Source organism: Pristiophorus japonicus, chromosome 12, assembly GCF_044704955.1.
Source record: "Pristiophorus japonicus isolate sPriJap1 chromosome 12, sPriJap1.hap1, whole genome shotgun sequence".
NCBI classification, from domain to species: domain Eukaryota; kingdom Metazoa; phylum Chordata; class Chondrichthyes; family Pristiophoridae; genus Pristiophorus; species Pristiophorus japonicus.
The window spans coordinates 44,408,256-44,428,681 of record NC_091988.1 but is presented as its reverse complement, the minus strand read 5'-3'; the positions used below and the strand labels follow the sequence as shown (position 1 = coordinate 44,428,681).

Sequence of the window (20,426 nt, the reverse complement as noted above, 5' to 3'; positions counted from 1 at the left end):
TACTGTTTGGCTTCATGTATTAAGTAACATCATCTCTTTAAAATATTTTTTGCTTGCAAGTTAGAACTGCTCAGCAAGCTACGCTGACTTTCTACTGTCTAAAACACATCTGGTTTTAATTGAATCTTGGAGGAATAACATGTTTTTTAGACAAATGTTAGAGGCTGGTTTACAGCTTCATCAAGTTTCAGGAGACTGGTACAACTTGATCTGTGTCATACATCACTGGGGCCAGTGTAAGACTTTTGGGAAACATCTCCTTTAATAACACGATGTTGCAATAGCAGTTGTACAAAACATAATGCGATAGAGTTGCTAAATACCTGCTAAAATTTCAGTCAAGCTGCTGTTCATCATGCATTTCCATAGGTTCCCATACCTGTATGTGCACACGTTATTTATGTGCATGCTTACATTACACAGGCAGTAAAGCGCATACTGCTAGAAAAAGTTACAACTTTTGTGTGCTTTATCAATCTCAAAAAAATGGTGTCAGTTAGCAGCACTGGGGATGATGAACCCTAAACAAGCAGAATTGGTGGAAACTCGCCTTTCCAAACTGGGAGCGTGGCTAGTTTTATGGGTGAGAACTGCTTTGGGCGAAGGGACTGTAGAGCTAGCTTAAAAGATTGTGGATATTTGAGCGTAAAGTAGTTGCAGGCACAATCACTTACACTTAAAACTCCACGATCTTTTGAGCTATTTGATTAGATTCCGCCCAGATTATGCTGTTACCTCGGCGCAAATCATGTGGAAGTTCCAGACCTTTGTTCACTGCTTTCAAGTCTCTTGCTACCCTGATGTTCCTTCCTCCTGTTCCACTTATTGCGACCAGAAATGAACTACAGTTGTCAAGGTGCATGGACGTCAGTTTCCCTTTTTTTATTTTTAACCTCACACATGACCATGTGAACATTGATATGTATCAGTGGCTATGCCTGGTGGAACCAATGGGCCATAATTTGCTGTAGCAGGCCAATGAACAGTGTCCACCGATAGTTAGACTCGCACTTGCCCATTTAATCCCGATATTTTCTGCCGCAAGTTGCTAAAAGTGCGAGCTAATAATGTCGCAGCGAGGGAAACTGGGCATCTGGGACCTGAGTGAACAGGGAAAGCCACTGTGTATCTCCTTAACCAATCAGATTGAAGGATTGTGACATTAACAGCACAAAGACTACGAAGGAAGTGTAAATTAGAGTGGGTGAATTCAATGACAAATCAGGTACAGAAAGAGAAATAGGGATGGGACATTAAAATTGGATTAAAAGAGAGAAAAAGAGACAGGACAAGTTTTAGAAAAATTTTACATTTTAAAAAATCTCCAACAACAATTAAAACCTGAAGGAATGAGACTCCACACTTGTAATAGTTCATTTTCAGTGCCAGAGAGGTTTTGCAGTAATTAACATTTTTCATGTTGTTAAAGGGGTATTTAGACTGAAATGGGCAACTTTCCATGGTGAGTTTAGTTCGTATCTACCGTGCAAGTACAGGAACTTCACGCCATTCAATGTGAGCCGAGATGCCGTTTTTACAAAGCTACTGGTGGAGTGATGCATCTCCAACAGAAACTTTTGAAATTCGGCGTTTAACTGAACATCTACCCTCGCCTGAAGTTGCTGTTTCTTTTGCGCATAAATAATGGTGAGCGCTATTAGCCTTCCCGTTATTTTGACAGCAAATTATGGCCAAATATGTTTCCTCTTTGCATCCATTATCAACACGCCTGGGTCAAATAGGAGCCCATGGTTCCTGTAGTTCTACACTGACATTACTTTATTACCAACTGCAAAGAACCCTTCTCCTACATAGTATGACTTTATTGTTGTTCATAACCTCCAAATAAGCACATTGAATTACTTAATTGTTTGTTCTGGAGTTTGGAACAATTGAAATTCACCTACAGATTTTATTTTCTGCTTAAGGTGTGTTCAGACCAATCGTGATTTTTTTTTAAATATAGAATAACTGACTATATATGCACAATATGCATGTTTGGACATCATTTGGCAAGCTCTGTGCTCGGGTTTCTCAAAGGGGTTTCATTTTAATAACGGAGACATGAAACCTTACAATACATGCTTGATTAATAATGAGCAGTTGTAGTGTAAATGGGCCCCTGTAGGTTTTCTGTTGTCTCGAAGCAAGTTGTTCATTACAGTCAAATTATAACCAGATGTAAGTTTCCAGAAGTTTAGCAGTTTGCCATTTTTTTTCTTTTTGTACTAAGGTGCCATTTGTATGTTTAAGGTAATTGCAACACATTTAAAAATGTGATTCATGGAAAGTATTAGAGTGACCCCTTCACATAATGGATGTAATTTCCCTACCAACGGATAAATAGAAGTTTGAAAACTTTGAGCTCCTGACAAATGTCTGAAGTCTATTAGTTTAATTTAAATCTGTTTTGTGTTTCACTGGTTTCAGCTTTCAAAATGTATAATAAAAAGCCCCAAACCCAGTGCTACATTTAAAGTAATATTTCAAAGAATAAAAAATGCATTGAATTTTAATTCTTTGAAATGTCATTTAAAATATACATTGTCATCTTATTTAAAATATATATTGTCATCTTATTTAAAATATTTGGGACAGCCATTTTAATGCATATTAATAATTTAGAAATTGGGGTGTTTAGAGACTGGGGAACTAATGAGTTGTGGATGATTTTTTTTTAGCTTTATGCTGTTTAGTTGGTAACCTATTCAAACGTTTTAGTAAAAAGTTGTCATGGTGAAAGTTGTGCATCGTTGGATTGAATATTCTAGAACAGTTTCATAGTGGCATCTTGATCGCTATGAAAACATTTTCTCTATATCAAGATTTCTATTGAGTGAGCCAATGTAATGTAGTGTTTTTTGACTGAATAAAAACTTTGTTCAACCAGCATTCATTAAAATCTGAATAGTCTTTAAAGACAGTAAAAAAAAAAGTTTCTAATTTTAACAGAGAATTTACATGCAACTTTATCACAGCTCTTTCCCCATATCCCTGCAATTTTTTCTGCTTCAAGTATTTATCCAATTCCCCTTTGAAGGCTACTATTGAATCTGTATCCACCACCCTATCAGGCAGTGCATTCCAAATCCTAACCACTCGTTACGTGAAAATGTTTCTCCTCATGTCACCTCTGGTTCTTTTGCCAATCGCCTTAAATCTGTGCCCTCTGGTTATCGACCCTTCAGCCATTGGGAACAGTTTCTCTTTATTTACTTTATCGAAACCCTTCATTATTTTAAACACTTCTATCAAATCTCTACTTAGCCTTCTCTGCTTCAAGGAGAACAACCTTATAAATGTTCACTCGGGTGGTTACACTGTGCAAATTTACAGACTTTCTCTGTTAGACTTGACCTCTGAGTACAACTGTTGTTTTTTTTGTCCCAGAATGTTGGTAAATTAATTGCTCTGTGAACTGGTTTTGAAGCCTCTGATTGAAAGAATGTGCTTTATTTGGTATTTAAATTTCCAAAAATCTCGTGCAACTGACAGCTTACTTCACACAAAAAAATGGAGGATTGATGCTTTCCTGCAGCTCATAGATTTGTTTGATGCGCAGATTAAATAAATGCCATTGATCTGAGCTGCATTCCATTGTCCCTTATGGGTTAAGCATCACAAGTCGAGGCAGTGATTATTCTGAGCACGTAGTTATTTTAACTTTTCGGTAACTCATCCAAATGGTCTTTCTTCATGGTTGGGAACAGATATTAAATGTTAGGCCATTCAACCATGGAAGAATATCACATCTGAACCTGATCTTGTTCTCAGCTCAAATTCACATTCCGATTAAGCAGGGGTCACTGGATAGCAATAAGGAGTGTATTTTCCTGTCTTCTTAGCTGAAGTTAATTTTAGTGCCCCTTTTACTACCTGAGTTCAGCTCAGAGACTGGGGCCTAGAAATTTAGGCGTACCTATTTTTGGGCGCCTGACTCGCACAGTGTTAACAGCCTGCTCTCAAATGGAGAGGTCTGAGCAGCCCCGGATTTTGAGCCTCGGACCTCGTCATAATGTAGAGGGTGCTGCGATAGGAGCCCGGGCGGGTTAGTGCTCCAATTTCCAGCTAAGTGATTGGGTTGGATCGCGGGGGTCTGGAGGAGGAACGGGCGGGCCTCTGGGGCTTTGGAGAGATCGGTGGGTGGGGAGGAGGGGGCTTGGAGGTCAGAGACAGGAGTGAGGTCGGAACAGCGATTATGATAAGTAGTTCCTTTTTTTTTTACTTGCGTGGTGTTTAGCGTTGACTTTCCCCGGAGGAAATCAGCATTGGCACTGGCTGCTTCAGGGCAAACCAAATTTGCAGCGGGGACCAGAAGCAGGGATTAGGCCACTTATTTGCATATGCAAATGAACTAATACCTACTTCAGACGTGGGTAACCAAGATGACATCTGGGATGATTCGTGGCAGAAATGTGCGCGCACAGACATCGGACGCCATTTTGGTCTCCAAGCAGCACCCGTATGCGCCCAAACAATGCGTGCTACTGATCCCAATCTCGTCCCCCAGGAATTTTACCAATATCAATTTCTATTGTGACATATTTCATGAGACCAGTGCAATATTCCATTCTAAGTCTGGTTATCCACAACATTTTACAATGGTGCACTTGAAATTCTGTGTTATGAACTTCGGACATAAGATATGCTAATAGTCTCTTCCTTCTTCCTGATGCTATCTCACTGTGTACACGATTGGGCCTGGAAGTTTGCCTCAGTGTAAGTTTCATGTTGCAGTGACACAAGGTAGAAGCATAGAAAATAGGTGCAGGAGTAGGCCATTCGGCCCTTCGAGCCTGCACCACCATTCAATAAGATCATGGCTGATCATTCCTTCAGTACCTCTTTCCTGCTTTCTCTTCTAACCCCTTGATCCCTTTAGCCGTAAGGGCCATATCTAACTCCCTCTTGAATATATCCAATGAACTGGCATCAACAACTCTCTGCGGCAGAGAATTACACAGGTTAACAATTCCCTGAGTGAAGAAGTTTCTCCTCATCTCAGACCTAAATGGCCTACCCCTTATCCTAAGACTATGTCTCCTGGTTCTGGACTTCCCCAACATCGGGAACATTCTACCCACATCTAACCTGTCCAGTCCCGTCAGAATCTTATACATTTCTATGAGATCCCCTCTCATCCTTCTAAACTCCAGTGTATAAAGGTCCAGTTGACCCAGTCTCTCCTCATATGTCAGTCCAGCCATCCCTGGAATCAGTCTGGTGAACCTTCGCTGCACTCCCTCAATAGCAAGAACGTCCTTCCTCAGATTAGGATACCAAAACTGAATAGAATATTCCAGGTGAGGTCTCACCAAGGCCCAGTACAACTGCAGTAAGACCTCCCTGCTCCTATACTCAAATCCCCTAGCTATGAAGGCCAACATACCATTTGCCTGCTTCACCACCTGCTGTACCTGCATGCCACCTTTCAATGACTGATGAACCATGACACCCAGGTCTTGTTGCACCTCCCCTTTTCCTAATCTGCCGCCATTCAGATAATATTCTGCTTTTGTGTTTTTTGCCCCCAAAGTGGATGATCTTACATTTATCGACATTATACTGCATCTGCCATGCATTTGAACAATACAACCAGCCAAATTGATGTCAGTTCAGTATTTTGCATCTAATCTTTACATAGAGCCTGGTATGGAATATTTTTTAACTTTCTTATGTTGGAGAAGAGTGAACAGGACTGTTGTCTCTTTTCTACAAGATGGTTGTCTCTTTTCTAGAGTGGGAAATTTCACCAGCAGTCACTTTCCCACATCAGTGGATCATTTTACTTTACTTGTATAAGATGGCTTGCTAACTGATCTCCAGGATTTCTAACCTCTTGGGCTCTGTGAAAGCCCTTGCAGTTTCCTTTTTAACAAAATGACTATCTTCGCACCCTGCCTGTTTCAAAAACCTCCCTGTGTTGTCTGTTTTTGTATTGTATCTCTTGAACAGGGCCAAAAAGTCGAGGCCTGCCACATCTCTTGAACACCTGGGACCAGCGATGCTCCAACATAATGGGTCTGAAGAGTTTATCGATTACTGAGACTAAATAACATTGTTTGTTTATTAGTTACAGTCGATGAGGAAGTAACATCAAAGCTAGTTCATTAGCATCTTTAACTGTTTATCATCCCTGACCCCTTTTTATTAATTTGCATTAATACAGAACATCTAAAGTAACTATTTTTCCAATTCTTTCTGTGGAAAAAAAAATGGTCAAAATATCCTGGAATGTGATAGTTGTAACCCATTATTCTATTTAGAAAATGATGTAATGTAAACAGTTAAAATATTTTCCTTTAGCAGCACAACTATGCTGTCATTATATGTACAGTATTTGTGGCTCTAGCTTGTCATTGCCTTTTTTCTTAGTACGTCCAATACGAACCTGATCCTGTTTCTTATTTTGGACAAGTGTGCTTTATGCTATAATACAGTGCAGATGACTTCATTTCTTAGAATAGAACTGAATTGGTGATGCCTGTGTCGATCGGGTCATCTATTAATAAAACCTTTAAGTGTATTCCAGGTAACATTTGCTTCATAGTTATAAAAGTCTGCGAGGTATGGATGTCATCATCCTGTGGATTAGATTTGTATATAATAAAAATAATTAGTGGCTGGTGATAGTTTAGTAAACTTTAGTTTAAAATCCTGTTGTGTATGGTGTTAATGTACTATTACTATGGTATCTAGAGAGCTTTAATTACTATTCAGTTTAGGAATGCAATTACTTCGTGCTTTCACATTTAGCAGCTGGACAGAGAGACTACCACAGAAAGGAAATGCTTTGTAATCACCATGTCTGGTGGCTGTGATATGGTAGTAGGGTACGCTCAAATTTCTCTCAAATATAGCACACTGAATAATGCATTAGGTATGTAAGGGAATACACTGTGAGCTTGCCATTCCTTCGTGCATACACTGTTACAGCCAGCAGGCAGTGCTGGCTTAGTTGACCCTGTCATTGCTGCAGACTTGAACTGTGAGGCAGTTCATTCATGAATTAATGAAATATTTGTGCTGGCATTCCACAGTTTTCAACTCTCAATGTTTACGTTTTTTCTGGTACAAACCATTTAGAGGCTTGCATGCATAAAATCGATATATTTTTTTTATTTACTAGGTACTGCATGGTCAGGTGTTATGTTAGATTATTTTGTAATGGGGAAGTACCAAGTTGCAGAGCAAAATAAGGTACACTCTAAAGACTGCAGGGGACAGGTGTGAGATATTGAGTAACACAGAACTGTGTCGTTTGCGCTTTCAATTGACATGGCACTGAGCTTACATCTTGCAGTTTGTGAGTATTAACGTTTTTTTATTCGTTCACGGGATGTGGGCTTTGCTGTCAAGGCCTGCATTTATTGCCCATCCCTAATTGCCCTTGAAGAACCGAGTGGCTTGCTAAGCCATTTCAGAGGGTAGTTAAGAGTCAACCACATTGCTGAGAGTCTGGAGTCACATATAGGCTGGACCAAATAACAATGGCCGATTTCCCTCCCTCTAGGACATCAGTGAACCAGATGGGTTTTTACAATAATCCAGTAGTGTCACCATTACTGAAACTAGCTTTTTATTCCAGATTTTATTTCATTGAATTTAAATTCCACAGCTGCTGTGGTGGGATTTGAACTCTTGTCTCTAGATCATTAATCCAGGCTTCTGGATTACTTGTCCAGTAACATAACCACTATGCTACCGTTTCCTAAATGTTAATGGACATCATCTGAAATCTGAAAAGTATTAGGTTATATTTGTTGCTACAAGAATCCTAAAGCAACCAAATTGTTTTTAATCAGAACATTTTGTTATTATGTTACAATGGTAAAATATGCAAAAAATGATATTCACATCAAAATCCCAATGGATTCATTTTAGTTGCTTTAGGATTCTTGTAGCAACAAATATTAAGTCCTTTTAAATACTGGTAGATCTCCCATGACAAGAATGTCGGGCCATGGGCTGGGTGTGGGGTGGCTGATGGAGTGCAGGGAGCTGGGTACAAAATGGGTCGAAGGAGTGGAATGGTTCGATGAAGTGTGAGCTGGGATGGACCAAAAGCCGCAGATTGAAGTCAGGATGCGGCAGAGTCACATTTTTCATGTCTGATAACTGGAAGCAGCAAAGTCTATGGAAGCTTGAGGCGCAGATCGTCCTGGGGACGAGGTTAATGAAAGCAGAGCTTGTCCAATGTACTATATTAATTATATGTGTGTATAGGATATATAAAAAGGGACAGAAAATGCCGGAAGTACACAGCAGGCCTATCGATAGCGATAAAATGACATGCCAATGTGGGCGCCTGATCAGAATTATCTTTTCTCTTTATTGATGTGAGTTTTGATGGAGAGTATTTAAATGCGGGAACATTAAGGCTGTGCCCAACCCCATCCTTGCATGATTTATGCACACTGTGAATTCCCAACGTGTGGTTGCTGATTTTTCTCCTCTCTGACCTGGGTTCTTAGGCCAATTCTTCTGCTCCTACACACAAACTGCTCCTACGCACAAGCCGCTCCTGCACACGCGCGCAAGCCGCTCCTGCACACGCGCGCAAGCCGCTCCTGCACACGCGCGCGCACACCGCTCCTGCACACGCACGCGCACACCGCTCCTGCACACACATGATCACTGTGGCTGAGATCAAATTGACCAGGGATAGAACTTGGGACCTTCGTGCTGTGTGTGGCTCAACTACTCACTGGATGAATTTGCTGAGTCATCAGGAGAGTGTGCCGTCTCACTCTGACTATGCATCCTTTATTTTACTGTTTGTATTTCAGTGGTCTCTCCTTTCCCAATTCCTCAACCATGACTGACAAAAATGACTAACCTCTCCCAGGCCTCTGTGAATGACTATTGAAAAGCCATTGGGAATTGCACAAGAGCAGCCAAAGGTGTCCACTCCCATCCAAGGGACGTACGTGGCCCCTTCCTCAATGGCCTCCCCACAAGTAACTGCAGGCAGGACCTCATATACTGCCAGTTTATGGCACATTACAGAAGTACAATGTGCAATGTACTGATTGGCGGAAAATATGCCAATTAATGGGCAAAAGTGTTACTACAATTAGCAGAAAAGTAAATTACTAGTAGGCATAGAGAACAGTGATGTTATTTTAAAACTAGCTGTAGGTTTACTTTGGTGCTACAAATAAACGTTGGATTCTTACACTGCCATAGATTCATCAAAAAAATCACTAACAAATTTTGCTTGTTCATTATAATTATGATTTAATGCTTGTATAGCATGAACATTGCAATTGAATTGAAAAACAGTATTTTTAAAAATGAGATCTATACTTTATATATTTTTTAAAGAACCTAAATGCAGCACTATACATGACTATGGAGTAAATTACAGGTTTATAAAGTCAACCAAATGTAAATGTGTTTACAAGCCTATTACATGAGTCTTATTGATGTCTGGAGTTCTACTGGGCAGTCCAAAAAGTTTCAAAGACGTCTAGACTTGTTTTCCCTGCCTCTCTGAATTTCATGTTTTGACCCTTAGGGCTAATAATCAGAAGCACTTCTAATTTCATTGACTTCTAGAATCGAGAGGTAATTTTAGATGCAGGACACAGTAATAAAAGATTAAAGCATTTGGCCACCTGTGAATGTGCTGGTGGCCAAAGGGAGCCAGCCCTTTTGCCGGCCAAATATTACAAAAGAACATCTCCAGAAACTGCATCTGTATCGCTCACAGCTGCTGCCTTCACATAGTAATTTAACAGATGGTGTTGCTGAACCTTTGCGACGGGAGATCCATGGCTGCTTTATTTTAGCAGCAAAGACTCTCTGGGCATTGCTGTGTTAGCCATTCTGACCCAGTTTGTGATTATGGAGAGTTCATTGTTTAAAGTCTAGCGAACAAGTCGTCAGCTGCTGCAAAAGCCACACATATAACTCCACATGCACAGTTTTGTAATGTTAAAGGGGCATTGTCAAAATAACAAAGAATTTTCAAAGGGATTGTGCCATGATCTATGGAGAAGTACACAATGACTGAGTAAATGATGCAAAGATTCTGTGTCAGGCCTTTGCTGCTACATATTACTGACTACAGTAAAAAAATAAAGTATTTAAATGTGAAAGCTGCATTGCACACAATTGTACTGCAATACTACATTGTTTATTGCATCACAAACTTTTCCTTGTGCCTAATGTGATTGCGTTTGGGCTGAGCTTTCAGAGGTTATTCCAAGAACAACTACTGTCACGATTTCCTCTATCAAATTAGTCTAAAAGGAAAAATCCGCATTCAACTTCAGAAGCAGCTCAGCTATCTGCAATGCGTCATTGAACAAAAGGATTTTAATTGTTAGAAATTGTACTGGATTTATCCATGTATCGGTTGTGTATGTGTGTGCATGTGTTAAATACCAGTAGCTGAAACTCATTACAAATCTTTCTCCAGTTTAACAAGGTTGTCTTGTTAACCTTGTATATCCTTAGTAAATAGGACAGCAACATCGATACTATTTTGATGACCTACATCATGTCTCCCCTCATTTTTGATCTCCAGGAAAAATAGAGGTGATCCAAAACTCAGCTGCCCGTGTCCTAACTCGCACCAAATCCCGCTCACCCATTACCCCTGTGCTCGCTGACCTACATTGGCTTCCGGTTAAGCAGTGCCTCAATTTCATCCTTGTTTACGAATCATTCCATGGCCTCGCCCCTCATTATCTCTAATCTTTTTCAGCCTCACAATCCCACAAGATGTCTGCGTTCCTCAAATTCTGGCCTCTTGAACATCCCTTATTATAACTGCTCAAACATCAGTGGACATGCCCAAGCTCTAGAACTCCCTCCCTAAACCTCTCTACCTCTCTTTCCTCCTTTTAAGACACTCCTTAAAACCTACCTCTTTACATAAGAACATAAGAACATAAGAAATAGGAGCAGGAGTAGGCCATACGGCCCCTCGAGCCTGCTCCGCCATTTAATATGATCATGGCAACACTGGCAGGAATATGGACTTTTGCCCGATCCGTCCGCCTGGAAGTGCGCCCGCAATGACCACTTGGGAAATCAGAGCGGTCCAGCATAGCCAGCAGTGCAGAAGGAGGTAAAGTATCCCAACGGGTAAGTGCGAGTGTTTGTTCTTTTAATTTTTTAGTGAGTTGTGTTGTGGTGGCGAGGGCAATGTTTTGGGAATGTTTTTGCAATATTTAAGGATTCCCCACCGCCCTGGCCTCTCTGAGTGCACAGGGCCCAGCACTTTAGTTCGCGAGTTTCCCATCCTTGAACTAAGAAAATTGTACAGCGCCTCCCTTAGCGCTGCGCCCCCTGATGCAGGGCCCAGATGTCGAAACTTCCAAACTATTCCTGATTGGTAACTTTCCCGCCCACCTTCATTTTCGCCCCGAAAACAGAAAAGCCTAAAATCTTGCCCTATGTGTTTATAGATATAATGCTATATCTGCTTAAATAATTCTCTGCAATTTGAACTTTTCATGTTCCCTCTTTTTATATAAGTGAAACAAAAAGTAATAAAATATATATTTGGTTCTCCAAGAGTTAAATGTGCAGCATCCAATATTACATTTGGTCAAAGTTTCTCAAAACTCTCATGTTTTCCATCAGTCTGCTTTATGATGATAAATCTCCTGACAGCTCGAATACTCAGCACAGTCTGAAAACTCGTTCTTGTAGGTGATGCTGTTTTGCAAATGCAGTTTTCTATTTTAATAGCAACAATTATTAGGAGTTACAAAAATTGTATTATTCTTGATAGGTGCCCACTGATTCGTTTTTTTTTAAGTTGAGCACTAAACTAAATAATCCTATTTCTAGATTCTTCCTTGCAACACTGGAGCTTCAAAGCATTAGAATTAATTGGACTGCTGAAGGTCAAGAGAAGCTCCTTACATCACTGCATATTATAGAGGCCTGTACTCCAAGCCCCATTGCCTCTACCTAAAAGATACTTGTGTGTGTTAGCAAATAGTCAGCGGAGGTTGCTGGTGGAAGGTAAGAAGGTAAACCAGAGAGACCATCCCATTGACAACCAGTGATGATTCCTATCGGACGGGATAATGCTTCTTACTGTTAATGATAAATAGCTATTTTAATTGAAAGTTTATTTTCAATGAGCACTGGCATCCATCTTCCATGCCAGTTCAGTAAATGATCAGTCTGTACTCATACTGTGGAACTCGTTACCCCAGGGAGTCGTTGAAGCAAATAGTATCAATGCATTTAAAGGGAGGCTAGAAAAGCATATGAAGGAGAAGGGAATAGAGAGTTATGCTGATAGATTTAGATGAGGAAAGACTGGTGGAGGCTCGAGTGGAGCATAAGCGCCAGCATGGACTGGTGGGGCCGAATAGCCTGTTTCTGGGCCTATCTAATCCTATGTGCTCCTATGTAATTATATGGCCTGAGGACCACTTATGGTCCACTGCTACTGTGACTTCATCCAGCCTTCAGCAGATCTCCTGCTCACTCTGACTGCCCTCTACTCCATAGACTTCAAACTTAAGTAACCTGAATTTTGGTGGGAAAAACAAACTTCACATATATCTGAAAGGTTTTCGTGTAGCTTTATTACTTTATTAGCAGGGTTCCTGGTTTCCATTTTTTGCACCATTCTTATCAATTATTTTTGACCAGATTTGGGCCTTTTTTAGTCTTGAGAAACATTTCTTGGAATTAAAAATACTTGCTGAATCAAAAATTGATACTTATAGCAGGGTTTGAAATTTGCAGTCCTTGCATATGTTTTTGTCTGAAATGTTAAAATTATGCAAATTTTGCCCACTGAGAAATGTTGCAATTGATCAGAGAAATTGGGGACATTTTTACAGCACAGTAAGCGAAAAAAAATCTATTCAGGCTAATGCCACTTTCCAGCTCTTGGTCTGTAGCCTTTTACATTACGGCACTTTAAGTGCATATCCAAGTACTTTTTAAATGCAATGAGGGTTTCTGCCTCTACCACCCTTTCAGGCAGTGAGTTCCAAACCCTCACCATCCTCTGGATGAAATCATTTCTTCTCAACATCCCATCTTACTGTCCTGTCAATTACTTTGATGAGCCATTTACTAAAGAAAATATTCAAACTTACAGGAAGATGAATCTTTCAAAGCAGCATACAATTCAGTTTGAAAAGCTTATTTGCTTTTATAGTCAGCAGATGTAATATTTTCTATATTTTCCAGTTTTTATTCTCCACCAGAATGCCTATTTATTACTAAAGGAACCAAAAACGATGTTGGTTAATCGAAGGGCTATGGTGAGGAAAAAACTACTTCTAGTAAGCATAAGGTTTTTAGCCATCTGTAATTTAAATTTTTTCCTTTTGTTTTCATTTTTCCAATTTATCGTCGCTGCAGGGCCACTCACCACCTGCATCCTACCCTGGCTGAGAGGCAGAGATGTTCTGGATTGCAGACATCTATCTCTATAGCCATCAGCAGTGTGGCTTTGTGATAAAATGGCAGCAATTCAAGTGAAGTGAGGAGGACCATCGTTTTTTATTTGCCTGACTTTTGCACAGTATTGCTGATGACATTAGCTGAGAACTGTTTAACTCGCCCAACTGCAAACTGAAGCAAGTGAGAGAGTCTGCTGCTGTCCTGACTTAATATCAAATGCTCAAAGCACCAGCATTTCATGCAGTCTGCAGCGAGGGGGTTAAAAGTTCACCATCTGGTGTTGGGTCGTCCATACTATATAAACTAATTGTTACAACATGGTTTACACTTTCTCTGATATGGAAGTGGGGGAGAAGGATTCAACCTTATTAAAAAGGTCTCAGTGAATTAACTGCTTAACCTTCCTTGTCATTTCCCATTTTAAAAAAAGTGATGGGGCAGATTTTGCGGTCGGCGGCGTACCTATGGATTAAGCCGTCAGCATCCAAATAGAATACAAACTTACCTGATGGGGAGCCTCCTTCGTGATCTTGCGCTGTGAGGCTACTTCCTGGAGGGCTAGAGTTTCCTCTTGACAGATATGTGGGACTCACCATCGGGCTTTTACAATTAATTGTTCAACGGGATAGGATAACTGGTAAACGGAGGAATAGTTACAAAATAAGGTGACAGAGGAGCAAGGAAGGGTGCTTTTACATATAATGGTGGGTGGGGGGATGCAAATTGATGTTAGATTTTTTCTTTTCATTAATTACTGTTACCATATTTATTCAAGATATAAAATTATGTCACTGCCTTTCTAAGATGCAGTGGAATGTAATTTATCTCAATTTTCAAAAGACCTTCGATAAGGTACCCCATAATAAACTGATTAATAAGGTCAGAGAATACGGAGTCAGGAGACAAGTAGCAGAATGGATAGCTGGCTGGCTTCAAGACGGAAAGCAGGGCGTATGGGTAAAAGGTAGCTATTCACAATGGCAGAAGGTGGGTAATGGTGTTCCACAAGGATCAGTGCTGGGATCACTGTTGTTCACAATTTATATTAACGATTTGGAATCAGAAACACAATTTCTAAATTTGCAGGTGACACCAAATTGGGGGCGATAGCCAATACTGAGGAGGACTGCAACAAATTACAGGAGGACATTAATAAACTTGCAGAATGGGCATATAATTGGCAAATGAAGTTCAACACAGATAAATGTGAGGTATTACATTTGGTAGGAAGAATAAGGAGGTCACTTATTACTTGGATGGTACGAGTCTAGGTGAGGTATAGCAACAAAGGGTACAAATACACAAATCACAAAGTCACGACACAGATTAACAAGGCCATAAAAAAGCAAACCAAGCACTAGGCTTTATTTCTAGAGGTATAGAATTGAAAAGTAGGGAAGTTATGCTAAACCTGTATCGAACCTTGGTTAGACTATACTTAACTGTGTACAGTTCTGGTCGCCATATTATAAAAAGGATATAGAGGCACTGGAGAGGGTGCAGAGAAGATTTACAAGGATGATACCAGAAATGCGAAAGTATACATATCAGGAAAGGATGAACAAGCTGGGTCTCTTGTCTCTTGAATAAAGAAGGCTGAGAGGTGACCTAATAGGGCTCTTTAAAATTATGAAAGGTTTTGATAGAGTGGATACAGAGAGAGTGTTTTCACTTGTGGGGAAGAGCATAACTAGAGGCCATCAATATAAGATAGTCACCAAGAAATCCAATAGGGAATTCAGATGAAACTTCTTTACCTAAACAGTGGTGAGAATGTGAAACTTGCTACCACAGGGAGTGGTTGAAGCGAATAGTATCGATGCATTTAAGGGGAGTCTAGACAAGCATATGAGGGGGAAGGGAATAGAGGGCTGTGCTGATAAATTTAGATGAGAAAAGACAGGAGGAGGCTCGAGTGGAGCATAAACACCGACATGGACTGGTTTGGCCAAATGACCTGTTTCTCTGTTGTATATCTTATGTAATCCTATGTAAATGAAAATTTTTTGATAACATTTAAAAGAAAATACACACCTTAAAGCATTTTATCTATTGCTGAACCATGTCTAAAGGGGATTTACAGCCTTACAAATTATTCTTTGACCACGATTGCCAACTTTCAGAGATGATTGTAGCTGGATGCAAATTCTTATTTTCACCATTAACGCGGCTTCATTAATGATCACACATAACCTGCAAAGGAATGGAAAAGTGTTTCCTTTCGCGATGAATCAGGCTCCTACTGCTTGCTTTCATTAACCATACCAATTAGCCCAACTCTGTGCCAGCAATGACTATTTCCCCGACGGTATGGATCATCCATCAAGTCATAACTTGATAAATTGCAAGTTCTGGATTTAGCGCACGCGGAAATCCCAAACTTGCGGTCAATTTCTAAGGCGGTATGATGGCATACTCAGCACGCCATCATACCCACCACAAAATCTGCCCCAATCTCTGCACATTAGGTATGACCTCCCTTGGTGGTCGTTATTTTACAGTGCATTCAAATTTAGCATCAGTTCAAAGCCAAAATCACTTTGCACGATGCTAAACTTGGGCTGTAATTTGGATCTGAAGGCCTGAACTGGCATCAGACTAAGAGTGAAACACAGCGAGACCTCCTCCAGGGAGTTTAACTCCACTTTGTTCCAGTGTCAAGTTTGGCTCTGACACCAGATTTAGGCTGCATTTACGCTGTAACTGCAGATTCATTGCAAAGCTAAGTTGTTTTCTACTAACGCTACAGCTGTAGTGTAAATGCACTCTTTGATTAACCAAGACTACCTGTGTGTACAGGAACATCTTCACAACTCTGAGCTAAACATTTTTGCCCAGATTTTGCAGTGGTAATGGCGGTGAACTTTCAGCGTCCGCTGTCATGACCCCTCTGAAACTGACCATAAATGCAGGATTTTGCGCATGCACATCTAAATATGGGAATCCTGAAGTTACGCTCATTCCCTATTCCGTCACAAGCTGCACTGTGGAACTCCCCATATTCGGCAATCAGTGAAATTTGTTGAACTGACAACATAAGCTTTCGATCTAATTGCACTGTTAAACACCCCATTAAAAGTTAAGCCTTGTTAGAATAGGTGTAACTGGAGTTTTAACAACGTATTAACTGATGAACAGCCGCTCTGGCCCTGAAAAACTAATGTTAAATTTGTGGAATGTCAAATGTCTCTAGTTTCTCTTTGATCTCCCCTCTTGATCTCTCCAAACTCATCTTGTCCATGAGACCCACTTCCTGTTCTCTTGACCCTATTCCCATTAATCTGCTGACCACTCAACTTCCTTTTTTGGCTCACATGTTAGCCAACATTGTTAATGGTTCTTTCTCCTCAGGTACTGTTCCCCTCTTCTTCATTCTGCTGTCATCAACCTTCTCAAAAAAAACAACCCTTGACCCCACTGTGCTTGCTACCTATCGCCCCATCTCCAACCTCCCTTTCCTGTCCAAAGTACTTAAACGTGTTGTAGCCTCCCAAATCTGTGACCAACTTTCCATGAATGTGGTTTTTGCCTCTGCTACAGTACTGAAACTGCTCTCAAAGTCACAAATGACATCCTTTGTGCCTGTGATGAAGGTGAACTATCCCCCCTCATCCTTCTGGACCTGTCTGCGGCCTTTGACACAGTTGACCACTCCATTTTCCTCCAACGCCTCTCCACCAATGTCCAGCTAGGTGGGACTGCACTTGCCTCATTCCATTCTTATCTATCTAATTGTAATCAGAAAATCTCCTGCAGTGGCTTCTCTTCCCACTCCCGCATCGTTACCTCTGGTGTCCCCCAAGGATCTGTCCCTAGCCCGCTCTTATTTCTCATCTATATGCAGTCCCTTGGCGATATCAACGGAAAACAGAGTCAATTTCCATCATCATCATCATAGGCAGTCACTCAAAAATCAAGGAAGACTTGCTTCCACTCTAAAAGTGAGTTCTCAGGTGACTGAACAGTCCAATACGGGAATTACAGTCTCTGCCACAGGTGGGACAGACAGTGGTTGAAGGAAAGGGTGGGTGGGGAGTCTGGTTTGCCGCATGCTCGTTCCGCTGTCTGCATTTGGTTTCTGCATGCTCTCGGCGATGAGACTCAAGGTGCTCAGCGCCCTCCCGGATGCTCTTCCTCTACTTAGGACAGTCTTAGGCCAGCGATTCCCAGGTGCCGGTGGGGATGTTGCACTTTATCAAGGAGGCTTTGAGTGTGTCCTTGAAACATTTCCTCTGCCCACCTAGGGCTCGCTTGCCATGTAGGAGTTCCGAATAGATCGCTTGCTTTGGGAGTCTCATGCCGGGCATGCGGACAATGTGGCCCACCCAACGGAACTGGTCGAGTGTGGTCAGTGCTTCGATGCTGGGGATGTTGGCCTGATCGAGAACACTGCATCTATTCTCCCAGTTGATTTGCAGGATCTTGCGGAGGCAGCATTTGTGGTACTTCTCCAGCGCTTTGAGGTGCCTACTGTCTATGGACCACGTCTCTGAGCCATATAGGAGGGCGGATATCACTTCTGCCCTGTAGACCATAAGCTTGGTGCTAGATTTGAGGTCTTGGTCTTCGAACACTCTGTTCCTCAGGTGACCGAAGGCTGTGCTGGCACACTGCAGGCGGTGTTGGACCTAGTCGTCGATGTCTACCCTTGCTGATAGTAGGCTCCTGAGGTATGGAAAATGGTCCACGTTGTCCAAGGCTGTGCCGTGGATTTTGATGACCGGGGGGCAGTGCTGTGAGGCAGGATCAGGTTAGTGGAGGACCTTTGTCTTATGGATGCTTAGTGTAAGGCCCATGCTTTCATACGCCTCGGTGAAGGTGTTGATGATGGTTTGGAGTTCGGGCTCTGTGCGCAGACGCAAACATCGTACTCATACTGTAGTTTGATGACAGAGGATGGGATAACCTTGGATCTAGCCTGGAGGCGACGAAAGTTGAACAGGTTCCCATTGGTTCTATTGTTTAGTTCCATTCCAGCAAGGAGCTTGTTGAGAGTGAGATGGAACATTGCAGCAAGAAGATCGAGAAGAGCATTGACACGATGACGCAGCCCTGCTTGACCCCGGTCCGGATGTGGATTGGGTTTGTGGTGGATCCGTTGGTCAGGATCACGGCTTGCATGTCGTCGTGGAGCAGGCGGAGGATGGTTACAAACTTTTGGGGGCAGCTGAAACGGAGGAGGACGCTCCATAGTCCCTCACAGTTGACAGTGTCAAAGACCTTTGTGAGGTCAAAGAAGGCCTTGTACAACGGTTGGTGCTGTTCCCTGCATTTTTCTTGTCAGCGTACATGTGGAAACTGACTACAACACCCAGTTCTAACTCTCCACCACTTCTCTTGACCTCTGCTTGGTATCTAAACTAAATTGTCAGATGAGCAGAAATTTTCTCCAATTACATATTGGGAAAACCGAAACCATTATCTTTGGTCCCTGCCACAAACTGCGTTCCCTAACCACTGAATCCATCCCTCTCCCTGGCATCCATCTGAGGGTGAACAAGACTGTTCGCAACCTAGGTGCCATATTTGACCTTGAAATGAGTTTCCAGCCACAAATCGTCGGCATAACTAAAACCGCTTTTTTCCACCTCCGTAACATTGGCCGCCTCCGCCCCTGCCTCAGCTCTTCTGCTGCTGAAACCCTCATTCGTGCCTTTGTGACCTCTAGACTTGACTACTCCAACTCACTCCTGGTCGGCCTTCCACATTCCACACCACATAAACTTGAAGTCATTCAAAACTGAGCAGCCCATGTACTAACCCGCACCAAGTCAAGATCACCCATCACTCCCGTGTTCGCTGACCTACATTGGCTCCCAGTTAAACAACACCTCGATTTCAAAATTCTCATCCTTGTTTACAAATCACTCCATGGCCTTGCCCCTCCCTATCTCTAATATTTTTCAGCGCCACAACCCCACAAGATGTCTGCACTCCTCAAATTCTGGCCTCTTGAACATCCCTCATTATAACTGCTGAACCATTGGTGGACGTGCCTTCAGCTGCCTGGGCTCTAAGCTCTGGAACTCCCTTCCTAAACCTGTCCGCCTCTCTACCTCTCTTTCCTCCTTTAAGATGCTCCTTAAAACGTACCTCTTTAAACAAGCTTTTGGTCATCTGCCTTAATTTCTTCTTTTGTGGCTTGGTGTCAAATTTTATCTGTTTGTCTTGTAATACTATTGTGAAGCGCCTTGCGACTTTTTACTACGTTAAAGGCGCTATATAAATAAAAGCTATTATGATTATGATAGAAAATTACTACCTTTTTTAAAAAAAATTAAGTTTGATATTTCAGCTTCTACTGTAACCCTATCAGTATGTCCCAATCTTTATTGTCTCAGAATTTTTCAATGTGATTGGCTGCTGCAACAGCTTGATGACATAACTGCTGCATTGCACTGGGTATCCTTTTAGAAACTTAGAAATTTACAGCGCAGAAGGAGGCCATTTCAGCCCATTGTGTCCGCGCCGGCTGACAAAGAGCCACATGGTGCTCGGCCAGCAGCCCTGAAGGTTACATATAAACCTATGAACAATGGCGGACAGGTAAAGAGCATCCAGCCCAAACAATCCGCCCCCACAACTGCGATACTCCATGTATCGCAATATTTTACACTTCACCCCCACTTGGAGCCATACGATTTCCTGGGAGAGGCAAAAAAAAAATCAGATAAAAACCCAGGCCAATTGGGGAAAAAAATCTGGGAAAATTCCTCGCCGACCCATCCAGGCGATTGAAACTAGTCCAGGAGATCACTCTGGCCGTATTAGATTCCCTGAAGTACTTACCATCATATCTGCGCCAGCCAACAAGAGGTTATCCAGTCTAATCCCACTTACCAGCTCTAGGTCCATAACCCTGCAGGTTACGGCACTTCAAGTGCCCATCCAAGCACTTTTTAAATGTGGTGAGGGTTTCTGCCTCTACCACCCTTCCAGGCAGTGAGTTCCAGACCCCCTCTGCGTGAAGAAGCTTCCCCTCAAATCCCCTCTAAACCTTCCATCAACCACCTTAACCCTATGCCCCCTCGTAA

General features: G+C 41.8%; 1 protein-coding gene across 1 annotated transcript in view; it reads left to right on the top strand.

The window, feature by feature from the left end:
* atg7 (ATG7 autophagy related 7 homolog (S. cerevisiae)) overlaps nt 1–20,426 on the top strand; it is a 238,253-nt gene that overhangs the window by 149,505 nt on the left and 68,322 nt on the right. The window lies entirely within an intron of this gene.